The sequence below is a fragment of the Lupinus angustifolius genome, chromosome LG16, assembly GCF_001865875.1.
Source record: "Lupinus angustifolius cultivar Tanjil chromosome LG16, LupAngTanjil_v1.0, whole genome shotgun sequence".
Taxonomy (NCBI): Eukaryota; Viridiplantae; Streptophyta; class Magnoliopsida; order Fabales; family Fabaceae; genus Lupinus; species Lupinus angustifolius.
Window position 1 is genome coordinate 6096210 of NC_032024.1, and position 11289 is coordinate 6107498.

Sequence of the window (11289 nt, forward strand, 5' to 3'; positions counted from 1 at the left end):
GACTTTATTTTTAGCATCAAAGAGCGATGCTTATAAATCTTTTAAATGTCTAGCTAAGCAAATCCAAAACCAATCTAACCTAAAGATTATTTACATTCGACCCGACCATGGCGGAGAATTTGAAAATCATAAATTTAATAAGTTCTGTAATAAACATGGTATTATGAATGAGTTCTCAGCTCCACGTACCCCTAAAAAAATGAAGTTGTTGAGAGGAAAAATAGAGTTCTAGAGGAACTCGCAAGGACTATGCTAAATGAAAGCAAGGTCCCAAAGTATTTCTGGGCTGATGCAGTTCACACAACATGCTATGTAATAAATAGAATATTACTTAGACCTACTTCTTCAAAAACACCTTATGAAATTTTTAAAGGTCGAAAACCAAATATTGCTCTTCTTCATGCCTTCGGTTGCAAATGTTTTATTTTGAATAATGGAAAAAGAATTTTAGGAAAGTTTGACTCGAAAGCTGATGAAGGCATATTTTTAGGATATTCTTTACATAGCAAGGTATTCCACGTGTTTAATAAATATACCATGCATGTAGACGAGTCTATTCATGTCCATTTTGATGAATCTTCTCCAAAAGAGAAGAGAAAGGTATTTTCTGATGATGTTTCAGGTACACTTGAAAAAGTACCATACCACGACATGGAAGAAATCCAACAAGAAGTAGAGCAAACGAAAGCAGAGCAACATCAGGAAATGCCTATCGTGTGGAAAACTAAAAAAGATTATCCACTCGATAAGGTGCTAGGTGATATAACTATGGGAGTGGTAACCCGTAGCTCTTTACGAAACTTTTTGTAATTCTGTTGCATTTGTGTCTCAATTAGAGCCTAAGACCATCGATGAAGCCATCGAGGATGTACACTGGGGTATAGCTATGCAAGAAGAGCTAAACCAGTTCGAGCGAAACTATGTGTGGGACTTGGTCCCCAAACCAAAAGAGCATCCCGTTATTGGCACCAAATGGGTCTTCCGCAATAAGCTAGATGAATCTAGCTTAATAATTAGAAATAAGGCTCACCTATTGGCAAAGGCTACAACCAGGAGGAGGGCATCGATTATGATGAGACCTACGCTCCTGTAGCCAGAATTGAGGCCCTTAGGATGCTCTTGTCAATTACATCAATCATGAACTTAAACTTTTTCAAATGGATGTTAAAAGTGACTTTTTAAATGGATATATTCAAGAGGAGGTGTACGTAGACCAACCACCAGGGTTTGAAAACTTCAAATACCCGAACCATGTATATAAACTCAAGAAGGCCCTCTATGGCCTAAAACAGGCTCCCATAGCCTGGTACGATAGATTGAGTTCGTTGCTTCTAGAAAAAGGGTTCGAAAGAGGTTTGGGCGACACCACTCTATTCATCCGTAGATCTGATAATCATGTTTTAATCGTACAAATATATGTTGATGATATTATCTTTAGATCTACTAATGACATCCTTTATAAGGAGTTTTCTGAGTTGATGCAGGGAGAGTTTGAGATGTCGATGATGGGTGAGTTGACCTTCTTTCTTGGACTTCAAATCAAACAAATGGAAAGTGGCATCTTCGTCCATCAGTCGAAATATTGCAAGGAATTATTGAAGAAGTTCGACATGGAGCAGGTTGACCTTATTGTATTTAACTGCTAGCCGCCCCGATATTATGTTCCTTGTTTGCATGTGTGCTAGGTTTCAAGCTTTGCCAAAAGAGTCACATTATATTGCTGTGAAACGTATCATGAGATATCTAAAAGGAAATATTCATATGAGATTATGGCATCCTAGGGATGCCTCTCTATCCTTGGTAGGTTATTCTGATTCTGACTTTGCTGGATGTAAGTTGGATCATAAAAGAACAAGTGGGACTTGTCACCTATTAGGCAGCTCCCTAGTTGCATGGCACAATAAAAAGCAAGCGTGTGTTGCTTTGTCCACTGCTGAAGCAGAATATATTGCCGCTGGCGTGTGTTGCGCTCAAATCCTTTCGATGAAGCAACAACTTAAGGACTTTGGGCTCATATTAGAAAAGATCCCTATTAAATGTGATAACACGAGTGCCATTAAACTCTCCAAGAATCTCGTCTTGCATTTTAGAACTAAGCATATTGAAATAAGGCATCATTTCTTGCGTGATCATGTTAAAAAAGGTGATTGTATATTAGAATTTGTTGAAACAACTAAACAATTGACAGATATTTTCACCAAGCCCTTCTCACGAGATACTTTCTATGTTCTTCGAAGAGAACTAGGAATCCTTGATGAAAAATATCTTGATTAATAATTTTTTTGATTGCCTTGCATGATCACCTTTGAATGCTTTGTAAATGATGATTGAATGCTTATGATTCCTTGTATAATCCATGATTTTGTGCTTAAAAGCTTTAAATATATGTGATAGCTTAACATCAAATTATCCAATTAAGTTTGAAATCCATGCATGCTTTTAAAACCATCCAAAACGCTGAAACTAATGCATTTAATCGATTAAGCAAATTCAATTAATCGATTACCTGGGCCAAAACTTTTAAAACTGGCATTTTTAGCTTAGGTTAATCGATTAAGAGATGTTGTTAATCGATTAACGACATCAGTGTATCAGAAACAGAAGCGTTTCTGGACATTTTTCAAAACCCAATTCATCCCCTTTTCTCTCAAATCTCAGAGGAACAAGTCCAACATCATCCTAAGCTTAATCCTAGCCCTAAACCGAATCACCCCACTGCATTTTAACTCCATAAACTGTCTTCCTCATCTCCTATTTCCAAGCATTCGTTTTCCCCAAATTCAAAACCTTACCCTAGGTTTTCCTCAACCTTCCTATAAACCTCCATCATGATTCAGTGTTTGATTGCTATGGATAGAGGACGTGGAAAGATAATCAAGACAACCGCACAACGTCCACCGCGTGCTCCAAAATTTGTGCCTCCTCCACAACCAAGGCAGAACCGCGGGGACCCATACTACTCATTAATTCTACAAGAAACTCGATTGCAGAAATTTCAGGGAAGAAAACCCACCTATATCGGGTTTGCGAATGTGACTTGGCTTGCGGAACTGAACTTCGATTTTCCGTATGGCTTATAAGCTCAAGGGGTTGTCCCCTTCTTAGAATTGAAAGGTAATATATACCCTACTTTAGTTAGGGAGTATTATGCGAATTTTAGATATAAAGATGGGAAATATTGGTCGATGGTAGCTAGAAAATTGTTTGAGATTAATGAAGAAATCTTTATGAATGTGGGTGGTTTAGCCTTTTCTGGTGCTAGCCTAAGTGATTGTGGTTGAGCAAATGACAACTCATTCGATGTTGTTGAAATGCATAAGTCGTGTTTGCGTGAAATGTATAAGTCGTGTTTGCGTAGACCTCAACTCTATGTCCAAGGCGAATTGACCAAAGCTGGGTCACTGTCCATAGAAAATAGACTCATACACTACTTGATTGCCTACATATTGATTCAGAGAAACACAAATCATGCACAACCTACCGTGAATGATTTGAGGTTTATGTTTGCTGTGAAGGAGAACATCATGATAAACTGGCCTGATGAAATTCTGAAGGTCATATAGCGTCTCAGTCTCTCAATCAAGACTACTTCCGTATAGTATCTTCATATCCCAAGTTATTGACTATCTACACGTTGATATTTCGGATACTATGGTGATGGACTGCTCAGACAAGGATCACTTGATTGGTGAGAGTTTAATTCACAAGATGGGCATCTATAAGTATGTCAAACTTGGCAATATCAAGAGGACTTCAACAATGCTAACCTTGATCCTTCCGGTGAAGATGATCAAGACATGAACCAAAAGCCATCTGCTGCAATTCAGGGGGAGTATTCAGGACATGCATCACAAGAACCTGCTTTTGGACAAGCTTATATGGATGCTATGCAACAACGTCTCAATAATAGGATGGACCTTCACTTTCAGTCTCTTAAGGATTCATATCATACGGATTTGGAACATTTTGAGGAACGTCAAGATGCATACATTGACAACCATTACCAATCCTTGCGGAATTATATTCAGTCTACTAATGAATTTCAGAATAGAAGAATGGTTGCTGAGTTCAACAAGCTGAGTGCTTTCATCAAGGGTGGTTGTAGTTCGTCGACTCGTGACAACCAGAATCCTCCATCTCATCCTTAGATAGGAAACCTTAGAGCCTTAGTTTAGTCTTCCTAGCTAATGGACATTGTTGATCCTGTTTCCTCTTGAGATCTTATGTTTTGTATTGCATTGCTGTTTTTATTTGGATTGTAATAACTCAATATCTACTACTGAACTACTGTTTTACATTTTGTGGTAAAATAAATTCGAATTATCGCGTTTATACTTGCTTGTTAATTATGTTGCATATAGTACTTTACTTTGTTTGAAATGAATCTTGGTCATGATTGGTATATGTGATAATATTGAAGGATTGTGCCTATTGCAAACTGCTCAAATATATGAAATGCTTAATCATTTTGTGCTTGATTTGCTTATGCATAACCTTTCATGTCATTCAAACTGTTCTGTGGCTATCTAATGTCAATTTAATCAATTAACGGTTTCACTTAATAGATTAAATGATGTAAAAACTGTGAATTTGTTCAAGCTTCTTTATAGCTGGTTAATTAGTTACATACCCAAGTTTAATTGATTAATTATAGTTTGTCATAACCATAATAACTCTCCTAACTTTTGACTAGAATTGAATATGTTTATCTTTTTGATAATGTCAAAAGGGGGAGAAAGGATGCTTGTCGTGTTATATTCATTTTGCAGGTTGTATAAAGCTTCTGCAGGTTGTTCTATCAAGCTTCCGTACATAATTTTGCTTACCTACAAGGAAGCAATGCGCTTTAACGTTGTTCTTAGAAAAAGAACCTTAGTCAACCATTCTGCAAAATCACCATCCAACTTATCCATCAACAATTGAAGAATTTTGATGAAGTGTTTGTCATCATCAAAAAGGGGGAGATTGAAAGTGCAAAGTGTCAAGGATAGCACTAGCATGTCTTTGCCTATATTTTGATGAAGACAAGGTTCTAACAAAGCTTGAAGACAACTCAACAATCAACAGGCCTTATGCTCATTTGGTCATATCTAAACTAGGGTGTAAATTGAGTCTATAATCTAAGTAGTTTGGGATGTATGCCGTAGTAAGTGAGTATAGGTTAGGTGAACCTAGATGCTAGTCTCTTAAGCCATCTAAATTGTCATATCATATTCATGAGACATATCATCTAGTTAATTGTATGTTCATGCATCTATCATACATGTTATATGTGCATATTAGGCATAATATAATTGGTAAAACATGTATATATATTGTGCATAACATATGAGAAGTTTACCATTTGAAACATATGCATAAATGTTCTAGTTAATTGATTAACGTGGTAACTTAATCGATTAACTCAACTGCTTTTCTTTTAAATATGTGTTTTCTATTTCAAATGAATTATGTGTCATTCTTTTGCCCCGTTAATCGATTAAAGAGAAGCCTCAATCGATTAACTAGTCTGTTATGTGTTATAACTGAAATCTGTTTTAACTGTTTAACTGTTTAACTTCTTTTGCAACGAATGTAACCGCCTATTCTCTATGCTATAAATACAAGGGATTGTTTAGAGAACCACAATATTGCATTCTATTGTATAGGGATGTTTAGAGAGCATATTTGCATACATGTTTTACTGTATTTTTGCAAGAGAGATTGCATGCGTGAGAAGAGAGATTATGTTATTTTAATTGCTATTATATGCTTACTGTTTTTGCATAATTCTATATCCATTCTTATCTTGCTCACATGCTCATGCATTAGATTTTTTTAGACAGAAATGATTTGTATACTGATATTGATTAACTCATTTGAATCTTGATGGCTTAAGTGGTTAGTAAAAGGGTTAATCTTTGAGTCTTTATCTTGTCATATTTTAAGCATTATTGTGCTTAGTATACCTTGTTATTTAACGTTTTTTTGTGTAGTCTAGATTTGTCTCTTGGTGTGAGATCGCCATAGAGATTGAGGTTCTTCACCAAGGCTTGGAGGTCTTGATTTGAGGATAAGAATCTTGGCTGGGGCTAGTTCGTGAGAAAGGTTTTCTCAGAGGCGAAGGGTAGAGTCAAACCAAGGATTTAGAGATCATAGATTTCAAGAAGAGAGCGTCCTATGTGCTTCTAATCGATTAAACCATGCTGTTAATCGATTAACTGGGTTGTTTTCCAGTAGTTGGGGTTTGGTTAAAGAAGCGGTGATTGTTAACCGCTACACCTAAACAACCCCCCTTCTAGGTGTTCCTAGACCACTGATACCTAACAAGTAAGTAATTGCCTGATATTTTCACCAAGCCTCTCTCACGAGATACTTTATGTTCTTCGAAGAGAACTTAGAATTCTTGATGAAAATTATCTTGATTAAAATCGTCTAAAAATGTTATTATATGCTTCGCATGATTAATGTCTTATATGCTTCAAAATGTATATTTTTTATGAATGCATTATATTCCTATTATAACTAATGATCTTGTATGACAAGCTGATTTGTATATGTGATTGAGTAAAAATTGCTTGATAAATGTTAAAAATCTTTGCATACTTTTAAAACCCAAAAACCTCTTGATTCTAAAAATCTGATGCCACTTAATCGATTAACTATCCTTCTTAATTGATTAAAATGAGTTCCACTAGCAAACATTTTTCATTTTCCACTAGCAAACATTCTGAAAACATGGATTTTTTACAATGCTTAATCGATTAAATGCAACACTTAATCAATTAACGGCAACATATATATTAGAATTAGAAGCATTTTTGTCACTTTTTCAGACTCTCTCTTCCCCTTTTCTCTGAAATCTTAGCTTAATAGAAGTATTAAACCTCACCTTTACCCATTATGCACTTCATCTCATCCAATCCATTTCTCTATTTCCCAAGAAATCCCATCCCCAATTCCAAACCCTAAGCTTTAGGTTCCCTCCCTTATCCTCATTATCCTCTCATTACTCATGGTTTTAAATCAACAATGGAAAGAGGACGTTCAAAGAGGTTCAAGACAACTGCTCAACACACTAGTAGGCCTCCTAATGCTTCATCTTCAAATCTGAACGTCAGGCACAACCATGGAGACCCCTACTACTCACTCATACTTCAGGAGACCCGGTTGTCCAAATTTCTGGGAAGGAAACCCACCTACATAAGATATGTCGATCTTACTTGGATGGTGGAACAGAAATTCGAATTTCCGCAAGGTATGCAAGCTTAGGGAGTTGTCATGTTTTTGGAATTAATAGGTAATTTGTACCCCGCTTTGATTAGGGAATTTTACTCTAACTTCCGTTATAAGGATGGTAGATATTGGTCTATGATTTCGGGAAATCTATTTGAGATGGATAGTAGCATTTTTATGAATGTGAATGGCTTATCCACTACTGGTGTTAGCCTAGGTGATTGTGAATGGCTTGCTGATTTCGATGCTGCTGAGGTATATAAATCATGTCTGAGAGGTCCCCATCTGTATGTCTAGGGAGAACTGACTAAAGCTGGTTCTTTATCAGTAGAGAATAGATTGCTTCACTATTTGATTGTGCACATCTTGATTCAGAGGAACACTAATCATGCACAACCTACTATTAGTGATATGAAATTTATGTATGCTGTGAAGGAAAATATAATGGTTAATAGGCCTGAAGAAATTCTGAAGGTCATATATAATGTCTCTACATCACAATCCAAATTGCTGCCCTACAATATCTTCATATCGAGAATTATTGACTATCTGCATTTTGATGTATTTGACACCGTCGTCTCAGAGACTTCTGACAAAGATCACCTTGTTGGTGAAAGCCTTATCCACAAGATGGATATCGACAAGTATGGAAGTACTTGGCAATACTAGGAAGATTTTACTATCATGGATTTGGAGCTATTTGATGATGAGGATCAAGCTGGTACAAATCAACCTAATGCAGAAACTCAAGGGGAGCCATCTGGAACTGCGCCGCAGGAATCATCATTTGGATTAGATCAGTTGGATGCCATGGAGCAAAGGCTAAACAACAGGATGGACTTACACTTTCAGTCTTTAAAGGACTTCTACCATACTGATTTGGAACAATTTTAGGAGCGTCAAGTTGCTTACATTGACAACCACTATCAGGCTACGAGGAGCTTTGTCCAGAACACTGTTGAGGCATAGAATGAGAGGTTTTGTGCAGAATTTGAGAAGCTGAGATTCCTCATCCGGGGTGATAGTAATATGACCGTACTCGATGATAGAGATCCTCATTTGCATTCCTATATTAGAAGTCCCTAACCTTAGATTGCCTTAGGTTTAGTCCTTCTATATGGCTAATTTTCAGGATTTTATGCTGCTTCGTAATTTCGAGACATATTTTCTCTTTGCTTTCTGGATTGTAACTCTATCAACTATTTCTGCACTTTATGACATGATATGCATACCATTTGAACTTAAATTGTTTCTATTGTGGTTTCATTTTCCTTATATATGTCAAATATAGCATGATTGCATGTTTAATGGTTCTTGATCATGTTTGGTTATATGTATCTCTTATGTTTGATTGAACCTGCTGATTGAATGCTATAATGTAAATGCTTGATCATTCCATGCTTGATTGGTTCATGTATAACCCTCCATGCCATTAAATCTGTCATATTGTTGTATTATGTTGGATTAAGCGATTAACCTACTATTGTAATTGATTAAATGCTGATAAATTTGTGCACTTGTTCAATTCCTCCAGCAATTGGTTAATTAATTACATTCCCAATATTAATTGATTAATTACAGTTTGAGTTCACTTCATATATCTTCTTACTTTTAACCAAAATTTCATTCAGTTTATCTTTTTTATAATGTCAAAAGGGGGAGAAAGGTTATTTTGTTGTTTAACGTGTCCATGTTGTATAATAAATTCAGCTTCCGTTGTCTAGCTATGTGATAAGTGTCAAACATACCTAAAATTCATACACATTTATGACACTTATCTTCAGCATAATTTAGAAAAACCAACTTAAAACAATACTAATCGAGGCCGTACCCGATACAAATAATATAACAATTAAAACTGCAGTACTAGGAAGTGACTCCTAGGTCGTTTCCCAAGGATTATCTTTCAGGCAAAGCTTCAAGCACCTTATACTCACACACACACAAGGGGGTTTTTGTTGTTGGATAGTATGAACATAAATCAAATTCAGAAACAGTAGTTAAATAATGTAATCAAACGGCTAAATCCCTTTGGTTCGTTTGTTCACAACTCAATCCTCGGTTTCAAAAGATTATTTTCAGATTCCAACCATTAACTTCCAAATTTGTTGAGAATCAATTAACTAAGCGAAATCAGTAAAGGTATGAAACGATTAACAAATTCACACGAACTAAGCATTCATGCACTAGAGAGGGTAAATCAACTAAGTGAAGATAAACTCAACCAACCAGTTTCTAAGCAATGGCATTAAGCAAACCATATTCAGAAAAGATAGAAGAAATCAACAATAAAGAAACCGAAAATACATTAATAATAAAACCTCAAGAGTTGTGATACATTACCAAAGGAACTTAGTCCAGAAATTTAGCCTTCCATGGCAATGGAAGAGCAAACCGAAAATGAGAAATGAAAAAGGGTGAAACCCTGGCAGAGCCAAAAAGAGGGAAAACGGAATTGTCTTTGTGTTCTAAAATGAGGCAAAGTGAAGTATGTGTGTTTGGAGTGGGGAATCCGAATTTAACCCCTCCAACACACATAAACTGAATTGGGCGTAAACAATGGGCCCAAAGCCAAATTACAATAAGAACAACTCCTAAATTAAAAATACAATCTTCACTTCAACACATATCCTCGACTTCCATAATGCCCAAAATGCCATTGGTGCCAAATGTGATCTGAAAATGATAATAGATTTAATCAGGCCAAATAATCCCAAATTAACTCATTTTAGGAATATTAGTCCAATAAAGTCTAAAACACTAAACCATGTGAAACAAAGTCAATTAGGCACCAAGAATCATCAATCATGCAAAATTAAGGTTATGAATAGTGTGTAATATATTGCTCATCAAATACTTTTTATATAAAATATCACAATTTAGTATAATTGTATTTGTATTTCCTTTTTATATATTTTGTAGGAATTAAAATGAAGACAAGAAGAAAAAAGACTCATGGTCATCAAAACAAAAAAGTCAAGAAATCAAGATGTTCAACCAGGCATCTAAGCATGGAACAAGCCCCGCTGAGCTGACCTGGCCACCAGATTGACCGAGACCAAACTGCTAAACCAGGCAGCTGAGCGGGCCTGCTTAGCCGCTCAGCCGGACACCAGACTAGACCTGGCACGATCAGAAATCTGCTTGACACGGTCAGACACGAGCTTGCACAAGACCAAGTTGCTGAACAAGCAGCTCAGCGGTCCAACCAAGCAGCTCAGCGGAGAACTGGCCAGATCAGCAAGCACCAAGCCACGTCCCAGTCAACACGATCAGAAACTGTTGAACAAGCAGCTCAGCGGTGAAGCAGGTGCGCTGGGCGGTGCTTACCAGACTTGACTTAACTATCAAGCAAACCATGAAGTCATCCATGACCTCACCTCAAGTAGCCCACCCTAGGCTTTTCATAAGTAGCTCACAAAAACTGGTCTCATAGCCCACAACTAGCTTTGATGAGTCATGCACAAGGAGGTGACTAAGCTACTTGGTCAAGGGACCAAACCCATGTTGAAGGTTTTGGTCAGCTGCTTAGCGGTCCAGCTAAGCAGCTCAGCGATCTGGCATTGAGGCCTATAAATAGGAGACCATTTCCTTCGAGCAAGATATACCAAAAACACACCAAAAAAGATCAAAAACACTTGAAAGATGGAAATCTCTAACTAGGAATCTCTCTTTGGAGTTCTTTATTCATTTCTTAGTTTAGACTTTTTATTTCAAGTAAGTCTTCTAATTTTTAGTTTAGAATTCAAGAGGAGAAAAGGAGAAGGCAAATGAGATTCAAAAAATCAATTTTGTACTCTCATTTGGAACTCAAAAGCATCCAATCCTTGGATGGATAGCTCATGCTCCTAAACATCTTCTTTTGAACAAGGTTATGTATTTTCTACTTCTTCTTAATTTACAAAAGTTTGAATTTTAATCATTCAAGTTGGTGCTTTGGCTAATATTATTTGTTTGAGAAGTGTTTAATGCTCTTTTTAGATTGATCACCTAAAAAATGATTTCAAGTCAAAACTACTTGTCTCAAACACTTAACAAATAAACTTTGGAGTAGTTGTACTACTTAGTTTATTT